At 30.5% G+C, this 12,012-nt stretch overlaps 1 long non-coding RNA gene across 2 annotated transcripts; it reads right to left on the bottom strand.

Annotated features, from left to right (window-relative positions):
- Positions 1-174: 174 nt before the first annotated feature.
- LOC122530171 lies at positions 175-9,219 on the bottom strand. Of its 2 annotated transcripts, XR_006306919.1 has the most exons (4): positions 9,002-9,219; positions 8,528-8,819; positions 491-613; positions 175-394 (listed from the first exon to the last, which is right to left on the bottom strand). It is a non-coding gene; the product is annotated as an uncharacterized LOC122530171 (long non-coding RNA). The 2 variants fall into 2 exon arrangements; XR_006306920.1 differs by lacking the exons at positions 175-394; positions 491-613 and adding an exon at positions 5,282-5,415.
- Between the last annotated feature and the right edge of the window lie 2,793 nt (positions 9,220-12,012).

The raw sequence follows: 12,012 nt of genomic DNA, 5'->3' as shown, positions 1-12,012 counted from the left end.
TTTTTTTTTTTTTGTCAAATTTTTCGTTTTGTTTCCAGCATTAGTAGACTTCCAAAGATTTTTTTTTTTTTTTTTTTTTTTTTTGTTATTTTATTGTATATGTGAAACATGATTTTTCGTAAATATTTAATCTGTAAATAAAAGCTTGTGTACTCCAAGCTTGTGTATCAAATAGCTTTTTATACTGTAATGTCTTTTTTTCTGATGGAGTCGTCGATAGTTGTAGTGTCAAGTGTTATTTCTTTTACGTGTATATTTCCAATTTTTGATATACAAGATCTGTTAGTCTTATGCAAGTGCCATTTCAAGTCGTAGCCGATTGGTCTCTTTTTTATATTTCCAATTTATGATAAAGGAAGCATTGCCTTAACAGTAGAACACAATCTATAATTTCCTGTGGAAAAATTTTGCACATCCAGAACAGTATATTTTTAAATACTCGAATGAACTTTTAATAAAATATGCTCGTGTTCTTGATCGTTTTCTTTACCTTTTATTGCACTTCAATTTCTCTCTGCTACGAATATTACACTTTAATCGTCTAGTATTAACGCGACGATTGTTCTTCAATGTTACAGTTCAATCTCTTTCAATCACATTTCCGCGTGTCCTCCTGCATAGAAAAAAAAAGAAAACAAAAAAAGAAAAATATATCGCCTACTTACGAGGATCGATCGAGGAAAATTATAGCAGCCTGTTACTCTCCTTTCCACGTTATTCGTCCCCGGAGGGCCGACAGGGAAAATTGTCGAGTAACCGTTGCACCGAGGCGGGAATTAATTAATTAGCGCGACTTTCGCGTTATCGCTAGATGGATCTTGGTCCGGTTAATTGCAACGAGGCTCGGCAAAGGATAAGCGGACGCGTCGAATTATTCAGTGGCCCGCGGCCACGGAAGGCCGATTGTTGTTGCAGTCTGTAATTGTCAAGAAATTGCGCGCGACCGACCGACCGGAAGGGAGGAATTTCCCTCCGAATCAACCCGCCATTGTTCCGCGTAATTCGAACGAAAAAAAATATGTAAGTGTCAGGAATGTAATTCGTGACGTTTGTTGGTATCACGCTTGTTGGCCGTTGTATGTCGTTTTAATCGAAAATTATAAATTAATTCGACTTGAGCGAAAATTATAATTTAATTCGAATTGATCGAAAATTATAAATTAATTAGAATTGATCGAGAATTATAAATTAATTGGTATTTTAGTGTTATGAAAATTATAATTTGATTGCGGATTATAAAATTTAAGTATCCTGAAACAGGATTCAAACAACGTTTAGAAATATATGAAATAGATATATATATATATATAGTATACAAATTAAGCACTATAGTCATTTATAATTCCACTTGATTAAATAACTTGAATATATATAAGTAGAGTAGTTGTTATTTAATCATCAAGTGAAATTATAAATGACTATAGTGCTTAATTTGTATTATGTTACAAAAATTGAAGCTGTTTAATTTTATTATACTTGCACCTTATATTTCTTCTGACAGAGAGACTAGTAAGATAAAATTGAATCAAATCAAATAAAAGAATTCCAAAATTAAATGCTTTTAATGCTTCGAATATCCAATGATATTAAGAATTAAACTTGATAGAATTTCATTAATATTACCTGATACTTTGAGTGATTCTATTTTTTTCGAATTTTATATATATATATAATTAAATAATATCTTTATCTATTTTTTACAATAATAACTGCTACATCATCCCTCGCATTGGCATCGAAATATATTTCTTTGTTAATTATATTACAATATAATTGTGGCAAAAAATTATAATATAATAATATTTTATAATATAATATATATATATTATAATATAATTTTCAATCAATCAATTCAACAGTTCAATATTATATAATGTAATCAATATATACAAATTTATTATAATACAATATTATTAAACATATATATATAATATTATATAGTACTAATGATATTAGTAATATTAAATTTATTATAATTTAAAACAATATAAAATTAAATAATATATATACATAAATATTATAATAAATTTGTTACAATATTCATCATATCCTTATTATAATTTTTTTATAATTATAATATAATATAAACACGTATATTATTTAATATTTAATATTAAATAATAACACTATATAATAATATAATAATATGAATAATAACATAATACTATATAATAATATAAAAAATAATAAATTACTACGCAACAAGCACATATCAATAGAATTCTATTAATAGAACTCACCACCAATTATTTTCAAATTTCCAAACGCAAGTCTCTTCGCATTTGATCCAAGATATCTTCCACCATCAGCTACTTCAATTACTATTTTTTTTACTACTTTATTCCAAGCGTAAAGGGGGGTACAGTAGTATAATAACTGACGGTCCGATGGTGTTTCGCGCGTCGAATGGTTTTGCATAGACGGCCCGGAGCAACGTGGCTCGCGGTTCGCGGATCTTGCGCGTATATATATATATTCAAACTCGTAGGAATTTAATAACCCGTGAACGCGGTCGGTCACAGTCGTTTGCTCGCCGTCGGCGTTGATTCGCGATGAGGAGTGGAAAAAAAGGAGAAAAGAAACGGTGGGAGAAGAACACGGCGCGGCCGGTTCCTGGAATAAGCGAGCAGAACACGGCCGGCCGTGCCTGAAACTGGAAATTCCACGCGAATTTCTAGGAATATTCGAAAATATCGTAGGATATCGACTTGACGTTTGGTGACCAGTCCGACACCTGACGCGCAAAGGATTCTGCGAGTTATCGTTCGTGGGAAAGATAATTTCTTTCAAATGGATTTAATAACACAATAAAAATAAGAGTAAAAATAATAACAGATTTTTAGATTTTTTAATAATATACTTTTAGATTTAATACGCAATAAAAATAATAACGAAAATAATAATAGATTTAGTATGTAATAAAAATAACAATAATAAATAATAATAGATTTAATAGATTATCAATTATTATATTTAATACATACGTAATGAGAAATTTGAGAGATTATTACATTCGTTATGTAATAAAAATAATAATAATAAATAATAATAGGTTCAATAGATTATTAATTATTATATTATATATTATTATTATTATATAATAATTAATATATTATATAATATTAATTGTTATATTAATAATATTATATAATATTAATTATTATATTATATATAATACATACGTAATTAATAAAATATACGTAAAATTTAATTCAATATTACTCGTTGTTAATATTAATTGTTATATTATTAATATTATATAATATTAATTATTATATTATATATAATACATACGTAATTAATAAAATAACGTATACGTAAAATTTAATTCAATATTACTCGTTGATATTGTCTGCTATTATTGTTGTACGACATTCAACAGTGGACTTTATTAAATATTAAATTAAGCTACATTAAATAGTATTTTTAACATCCATCGAGACTACATAATTAATATTACCAATAACATTAACGATATTAATATTATTTGTTATTATTAATACAACTTATTAAAATAAATCACGTACGTACCATAAGTATCTTTTGCAATTTTCACTTTTCGGCCTACGTATATCGATCCAAATTCAAATATACCTAAAAATCTACACTCACCTTCCCCCCCCCCCCACCAAAAGAAAAAGAAAAAAATAAATACACGCTACACTTCTAATCGCCGATTTTTCCATTGATATTTAATCATCCCAAATCTGAGCTCGGGGAGAGAAAGAGGGGGGTGAGAGAGAGAAATGCCTTATAAATAAGAACGCTGGAGGGTAGGCCGGTGCAGAGGTGACCCGGGTTGGTGGGGGTAAGTTATGACTTAACGAGGGGTTAGCGTGATCCCGGCCACTGGACAAGCCTCGTGGAAGCTTACTGGCTCGTGTTTAAACGGCCGATTCTCTCCGACTTCGTCCTTCTGCGCGGCGAATATATAATCGGTTAGCCACGCCGGAAGTGGCAGCGGCTTTCCGTGAGAGAACGTATATTACCGGACAAGCACGGGCCCTCGGCGCGCGTACCTCGCCTCTTTCGCCGATTTTCGTGGCCGCCGCCTGCGCGCCCTCGCGTGAACCTCTCCTTTGAATATTTAATTTCTAATAGCTGGTATTTTAATAGGTCGCGATACCGGACGGTTCGTTACTTCATTCTGTTGTCGGGTTAATCTGAGGGACGATCGGAGGAACAGTGGGCACCTACATGCACGTGTGTGTAGTACACGTCGTGTACGAACCACATTACTTGAGAGTTCAAGGTTTTTCGAGTGAGGCCTCGCCGTGAGAGGGACCTGGGAATTCAATTTGAAAAACACTGCGCACATTTTGCATACCGTTTCTGCTCGAAAGCAGAAACAGTTGAACGTTCTGAGATAATTGTATAATTTACTGTAATATTAAATATATCACATACATAATGATAGACGTTGAATAATGATAATGATAATTTAACAGTTACGTTAATATTGTATTATTGTATGATTTACTGTAATATTAAATATATCACATACATAATAATAGACATTGAATAATGATAATGATAATTTAACAGTTACGTTAATATTGTATTATCATAGTCATAATATATGATGCTATAATTTCTCATTACAATGATAATATAATTATAGTGTATACCGTAACTACTTGAGGGAATTTAATTTGGAAATTGTGCGATTCTACTTGTATTAATTGTATAATAATTTATTGTAACATTAAATTACATCAAATGATAGTAATTTGATAGATGCAATTTAATACTGTGTTATAATAAATTTCTGCATATTAATTACATTATGATTATTGTGATTTCTTAGTACAATTATAAAAATTATTTACATACATTACATTTTAAAACATATATATACATTTATTAATACATATTGTATATATATAATTCATACATATACATGTACTAATTATATTATAATTATAATATCATTAATATATGTAAATCTTAATTTAAATTCCAATTATTAATGCATTTCAAGTTTAATTTACAATTCATATCATATTCAAAGAGATTCATTAAATTTATTATGAATAAATTCATTAAATAATACGAATTACTACAATCCGACTGCCACAACTATTTTATCGCGTATGAAAGAATCTTGAAACGTCAGAATCATCAAACTGTCAGATTTCACTACAACTATAATTAATTATCGAAATCATAATATATATTATATTATTATTATAATTTCACAATTTTACTTATTTTACTTATTTTATTTATTTTACTTATTTACTTATTTTGCTTATTTACTTATTTTACTTATTCTACTTATTCTACTTATTTTACTTATTTTACTTATTTTACTCATTTACTTATTTTGCTCATTTTACAATTTTACTAGACTGCAAAGAAGTGTTTTCGAAGGTGTCTCAGATCTATGCGGAAGGATCCACGAGTTGGACGGATCTGGAACGCAAAGCAACGAGAGAACTGATCGAACGAACGAGGGAACGAGAGGAAATTTCGAGCGGAAAGGAGTTGGAACAAAGTGGAACGGGGGTTGGACGCGTGTTGTTGCGACACGCGAGCGATATCGAGCCGTTCGAGGCGAGTTTTCGAGATAATTCCCGACACGTTATCTGATGATAAATAGATATACCTTTGCTCGGCCCGACGCTTAGCCCCGCTAATGGACGCCTCCGCTCGATATCATCGCCGGCCGTTCGTTATCTAAACGTGAATAATTATCTTCCATGGCGGCGCTAGATCACCGGCCCCGATATATTTCTTTTACGAGGACGAGCCGCTGGCTTTCGTGTTGCTCTTTACCGAATTTCTCTTTTTTTCTCCCTCTTTCTTGCGCGCGCGCCTAACCTACCTGAACCTAACCTAAATCTAAACCTAACCTTTTGCCGCGAATTTTCTGATTTCGGACGCTAGAATTATTAAATATTTAGATTATCAGATATAAAGTGCTTGAATATTAAATTAATCGAAAATTATTATAAAATTGTATTGAATAATTATTATAATATATAAAATTATTGAGGATTAACACTAGAACTTACTGCAAAACCTAACCTAAATCTAAACCTAACCTTTTGCCGCGAATTTTCTGATTTCGGACGCTAGAATTATTAAATATTTAGATTATCAGATATAAAGTGCTTGAATATTAAATTATTCGAAAATTATTATAAAATTGTATTCAATAATTGTTATAATATATAAAATTATATATATAAACTCTATAATTATATATAAATAAACTCTAAATTATATATATATAAATTCTATAATATATAAAATTATATATATAAACTCTATAATTATAAAATATTAAATTATATTGAACAATTGTTATAAAATTATTGAGGATTAACACTAGAACTTACTGCAAAACCTAACCTGAATCTAAACCTAACCTTTGGCCGCGAATTTTCTGATTTCGGACTGATTTCAGAATTATTAAATATTTAGATTATCAGATATAAAGTGCTTGAATATTAAATTATTCGAAAATTATTATAAAATTATATTTAATAATTATTATAAAATTATATATATAAATTCTATAATTATAAAATATTAAATTATATTTAATAATTATTATGAAATTATTATAAAATTACATTTAAAATTATTATAAAATACTTGAGAATTAACACTAGAACTTACTGCAAAATTTGTATTAGGGAAATTGAAACGGGATGAAATTCAATACAATAAAGTATACTAGCTCTTATCGTATTTGTGTATTTTTTACGACGAGCCATTCAAACTATAAATTGGTTCGACTCAGAATTGTGCTTTTATTTATTTATATACTTTATGACGAATTATCCAAATTTCAATTTCGAACCGATAACTTTGTTATTATAAAATTAAGAAAATCTCCACGTATACGCGCCAGATTTCAAATTTACATAATATAATGTAATGTAATATAATATAATATAATAATGTAATTTATAATATATTATACATAATAAAATCAGAGGAATGGTAATTCTAGAAACAAATGAAAAAAGTAGGATAAAGTTCCTTTTCTCAATGCAACATATTTGAAGCTCCAAAGAATTATCATTTTATACAGAAAAATTATTATTCCGAAAATATCCAAATTAAATTTTGACCACGAAAAATTTGGATAATAAAAATAAGTATGTTGTAAATGGTTGAGAGACGATCGTTTTGTAGCAATCATTCTCCGCCGTTTTCTCCTCGGTTAATAATTAATAACAGATAAAGATCGACCGACGCATCTGGCTCGCGAAAAGGAAAACCGAGAAACGAGTTGCCAATGACGACTTCATCGATAACGACGCGCGTCGATCGCGCGATAACCAACGGGAATAATTAATTATTAATCGTCTCCCCCCCCCTCTCCCCCCATTTATCCGAAGGGGGCATCTAATCGCGGTCGATACGCGCGCAGCAAATCGGCCCGATGATCTTTCGTCTCCGTGAACCGTGAAACGTGCGCTTGATAAACCCAGCACGGCAAGGATCGGAATTACAAGTTACTCGAACCAGAAAATTGATATAAGTGTATATACGTAACTCGCTCGTTAACTTTCGCTCGATTGAAGAATTTTCTTATAAAATATTTCGTAATTCTTTTGCTGACGTATCTTACTTTAAATAGCTCGGAGAGAATATACGCAGACACAGATATGAAATGTAAGAATTAACAGTCTCAGTTAATAAGAATGTTATAAAATAGAAAATATTTACAATACGAATATATCTCACGTTCGACGAGATTTCAGATCTCAATTCTTTTTTTTTCCGATAACGAGACACGATCGAGATGACTCTCGGCTTGAGATTTCCTCAAATTTGTCAGATTCCCATTAATTGCGAAAGTAAATTCTGATCGATGGTTCCTCGAGGTAGTCGCAATTCCTCCGACGTAATTAATAAATGTCAGACGTTGCCGGGCAGGTGTAGGCTTTTGCACACGTACATACATTGGAATTACGGCGCGCTATGCATAATTTAGCCCCTGAAAGGACTAAGTCGATGCACGCCACCCGAGCCACCGAAGACGAATATCCCATCCCGCTAACCGAGGGGGGGAAAAACGGGGGTTGGCTACGTGTGCCAGCGTTCCCCAGCGTAAATGATATACAATTATTCGGGAAGCTTCGTTATCGAAATCTGACGTTTCTGATTGAGTGAAACGTACGACACGTTTGATGCGCGAGTACAAACTTATTTCGATCGATCCAGATTTAAATATGTAGAAAAAGAAAATCGCGGCGGAAAGAATTTTAAATTTTTAAAGAGAACTGTAAATTTTTCGGTTAAATTCGTATGTTTTCATTCGCAACCTTTAATTAATTGAGAATTAAAAGAATTACATTCATTGTTAATCGTATTCCATTTTGCAACTCTTAATTTAATTGAATTTTCTATGAATCTTTTATGAATTCATATTCTTAGATAGAGTACTGACGTAGAATGTAAAATGAAATTAAACTACTGTATTTTAATTAATTACTGTTGTCATCTATAATCCGACGATAGGGTCAACAATCAATATTTATAGATAATAAATTTATAGGTTACATACCATTAATATCATTATATAATAAAACACTTTGCCTTATGCTCCGAATAATCATTTTTGTTCAAACAGAGAAAACATCCAGTAACATGTACACGACAATATAACCTAAAAATGTGTATCCTAAAATTGAATCAATATTCCGATAATCATTCAAATGGAGGCAAGTGACCAACTTATATATACATACGTACAACTTAAAACTGAATCAACGTTCTGCCAATCATTTCCATTAAATGAAGCAAATGTCCATTAACTTACAAACGACAATGTACACACGCACACGTATAACCTAAAACTGAATCATTTACATTAAATGAAGCAAATGTCCACTGACTTACAAACGATAATGTACACACACACATGTATAACCTAAAACTTAATCAATTTTGATAATCATATCGTTCGAACGAAGCAACTAACAAATATACAACTTACACACAGCAGTACACGTATGCTTACATACTTACATATACTTACACTTGAGTCAATAACGTGTTTTAATAGTCGTTTCATCCAAATTAAGCGAGTGTCCGGTGACTTACAGCCATGCACACGTACGTACACACGCAAGTATAACCTAAAAGGATAGCAGAAGAAGGGCGAAGGATTGCTCCATATAATGAATAATCTAACCTCGCGGAGAACTGGTGGGTGCACGCCATCGGCCGGCAAAAACTAATGCCCGTTCAGATAAATTACCGATAAACCGGTCAGATAAGCATCTAGATAACCGAGCGTGCATAAGCGAGTGGCACGCGAGCCTCTATCACGAACACACAGACGCAACCGTGCACACATGTGAACGGCAGCTAAGTGCACGTATACGTCATACGTTTTATCTGCGTGTTTCAGCTGGCCTGCAGATAATTCACGATTATCTGGTGACGTGGCCGAACACGTCTCGCCGTGGCCGGTTTTTATTATTTCGTATTAAGTATACCGGCAGATACGCGGTGGCCAGTTACCGACCGTGTACATGTACGTACGTATGCGCCTATTATACGTTCTAAGCGCGATAACAGTATATACGGCGTTTATTAATCGCGAGTAGCGATCGTCCGCCAACTCGAGGTCGCGCTATTTTTTTTTTTTTTCTTTTTTCTCTTTTTTCCATATCTGGCAATTTAACCAGCGGGAAATTTACCGCGAGATTTTCCGCGGCGACGAAATTAGACGAGCGCAGGTTCCATCTTTCTTTCTTTCTTTTTTCTTTTTTTCCCATCAAGGATCGTTCGGGGGCGCCGAGGCAAGGTGTCGTTAATCAGCACGAAGAGGGTTTTATTGCCTCGCAGATTGGTTAAGCTCAGACTCGTACGTGTAATGTATGCATAGTGATGGGATCTGAGACATTTTGAACTGTTTTTCGAATTTTTTACGGGTCTGGGTAAATTTTGCTTATTTGAGGAAGCATGAGCAATATAATTGTTATGTTATAACAATATTGTAATGTATGTTTTATATATATATAATATTGTATGTTAATAATAATATTATGCATGTACTATATTATTATATGCTAACAGTATATAAATATATGTGTATTAAATACATATTATATAATATTTATATTATGTATTATTGTAACTTGTAATTATTGATATTATATATATATATATGCGTGTGTCATTACAAGTAGATGATATTAAATATATCGATTATATCATCATTGGAAGTTTCAGAATGCATTTCTTCTTGTACAGAAAATTAATATGATCGTATAACAAGAAGATTTTTTTCCTTCTTTCAAACGTAGCAAATGTAGTTATGTTATTGCAATGCTTGTATTAATTCATATATTACTATATGACTGTATTAATTCATATATTACTATATAATATGCATTAATATTAATATTTTGTAATGTAATGTATTATAATAAATATTTATGAATACTAAGAATATATTATATAAATAGGATGAATATCATCAATAAAAAAATATTAAATAATAATAACAGCGGTGTAATTAATAGTGTTAATGAATGAATTAATAGTATACGAATATATTATAATTATGTGATATGAATTAATTATATTTAATGTAATATGAATTCATAACATTATGAATATAATAGTATTATAATCATATGAATTAATAGTGTTAAACAATAATAACTAAGCAATAATAGTAAATTATACAATAACTAATATTATTAACATTTTTAACACTATTATAATATGCACTAAAATTAACACTAATATTAATATTATTACTATATTATTATTATTATATAGTATAATATATAATATTAGTGTTATAGTATAATAACACTAATATTAATATTATTACTATATTATTATTATTATATAGTATAATATATAATATTAGTGTAATAATACTAATATTAATATTAGTGTTAGAGTTAGTATTATAATATTAGTAATATTAATATTAGTGTTATAGTATTAGTATTATAGTATAATAACACTAATATTAATATTAGTGTTATAATATTAGTGTTATAGTATAATAACACTAATATTAATATTATTACTATATTATTATTATATGTAGTATAATATTATTATTATATTATTATAATAATATAATAACAATATTATTATTATTACTATTATATAATATTATTATTATTATTATTATTATTATTATTATTATTATTATTATTATTATATAAAACATATTACATTATTACTATATTATTCTACTAATATTCTAATATTATAATAATATTCTACTATACTATATATTGCATTATTATAATAAGACTGTTAGTCTAACAGCGCGTAATTTGATCAAAGTTGCGTTCAATTTGGTGTGGAACTCTAAACGGTTGCTCTTTGGAAAATTTCTCTCAGGGCAAGAAACGTCTGTCGGCGAACAATTCGCAACGAAGCGGCATTATAAATCATCGTACACGGATGAGCGTCGACCGCCGCCAATTGAGACGCGTACTCGCGATCGAGATAAACCGTTAGCTGGAATCTAACGAACGTCCGCAATGATTGAACGAACAAGAATGTCTAGACACGCGCGCCAAATGAAACAGACGCGCGAGTCACTCTGGACATTCCTCTGACGATTCCGCGAAAAATCCTTCGAACAGGGATGAATCTTACTTCACGAAGGAATTGAAATCGAAACGGGCGAGAAATATCGCAAAAGGACGATTAAATGCAGTTAGCGATCATCGAATCGTCAGCATTTCGTCGAAGGAATACAAACAAATGATGTAATTATGATTAATTCTTAAGACACTAAAATGTGTCACATACGTTGGTCATAATATTATAATAATTATCACTATTATTATGAATATAATAGTAATTATGAATAATAATTGTTAATCACACATATCGAATGTCAAATTGTCATGATCATTATAGATAATTTACGCGTGTATTTTGGATAAACGAAACAAAAGTCAATGCCGAGAAAGAATCTCATTGTTCAGTCGAATCGACCATCTCACGATCAAGGAATTAATGGTATTCTCTAATTGAACGATCACGCGGAGGCATGCTGAAAAT

The sequence above is a fragment of the Frieseomelitta varia genome, unplaced genomic scaffold (assembly GCF_011392965.1).
Source record: "Frieseomelitta varia isolate USP_RPSP 00005682 unplaced genomic scaffold, Fvar_1.2 scaffold_133, whole genome shotgun sequence".
Lineage (NCBI taxonomy): Eukaryota > Metazoa > Arthropoda > Insecta > Hymenoptera > Apidae > Frieseomelitta > Frieseomelitta varia.
This window is presented reverse-complemented; position numbering and strand designations above follow the sequence as displayed.